This window comes from Arachis hypogaea, chromosome 10 (assembly GCF_003086295.3).
Source record: "Arachis hypogaea cultivar Tifrunner chromosome 10, arahy.Tifrunner.gnm2.J5K5, whole genome shotgun sequence".
Lineage (NCBI taxonomy): Eukaryota > Viridiplantae > Streptophyta > Magnoliopsida > Fabales > Fabaceae > Arachis > Arachis hypogaea.
In genome coordinates, this window is record NC_092045.1 from 33245588 (window position 1) to 33246576 (window position 989).

Consider the following 989-nt stretch of genomic DNA (forward strand, 5'->3'; position numbering starts at 1 on the left):
CATAGAGTTCTCCCATGTAATTCACCTCTTCCATTGATGGGTTCTCAGGATCATAAGCTTCTTCTTCAGATGAAGCGTCCTTAGTACTGCCTGGTGCAACTTGCATTCCAAATAGACTTTGAGAAATCATATTGACTTGCTGAGTCAATATTTTGTTCTGAGATAATATAGCATTCAGAGTATCAATCTCAAGAACTCATTTCTTCTGATTCGTCCCATTGTTCACAGGATTCCTTTCAGAAGTGTACATGAATTGGTTATTTGCAACTATTTCAATGAGTTCTTGAACTTCTGCAGGCGTCTTCTTCAGATGAAGAGATTCTCCAGCAGAGCTGTCCAATGACATCTTGGACAGTTCAGACAGACCATCATAGAAGATACCTATGATGCTCCATTCAGAAAGCATGTCAGAAGGACACTTTTTGATCAATTATTTGTATCTTTCCCAAGCTTCATAGAGGGATTCACCTTCCTTCTGTTTGAAGGTTTGGACTTCCACTCTAAGCTTACTCAATTTTTGAGGTGGAAAGAACTTTGCCAAGAAGGCATTGACTAGCTTTTTCCAAGAGTTCAGGCTTTCTTTAGGTTGTGAGTCCAACCATGTCCTAGCTCTATCTCTTACAGCAAAAGGGAATAGCATAAGTCTGTAGACCTCAGGGTCAACCCCATTGGTCTTGACAGTGTTACAGATTTGCAAGAACTCAGCTAAAAACTGATGAGGATCTTCCAATGGAAGTCCATGGAACTTGCAATTCTGTTGCATTAGAGAAACTAATTGAGGCTTAAGCTCAAAGTTGTTTTCTCCAATGGCAGGGATAGAGATGCTTCTCCTATAGAAGTCGGGAGTAGGTGCAGTAAAGTCACCCAGCACCTTCCTTGCATTGTTTGCATTGTTGTTGTTTTCAGCTGCCATGTCTTCTTTGGTCCTCTACAGAGAATTGTGCTTTAGCTTCTCTTAGCTTTCGCTTTAAGGTCCTTTTAGGTTCAAG

General features: G+C 40.7%; 1 non-coding gene across 1 annotated transcript; it reads left to right on the forward strand.

Annotated features, from left to right (window-relative positions):
- Window positions 1-400: 400 nt before the first annotated feature.
- On the forward strand, window positions 401-508 carry LOC112718866 (small nucleolar RNA R71). The gene has a single exon (XR_003161193.1). It is a non-coding gene; the product is annotated as a small nucleolar RNA R71 (small nucleolar RNA).
- Window positions 509-989: the final 481 nt, after the last annotated feature.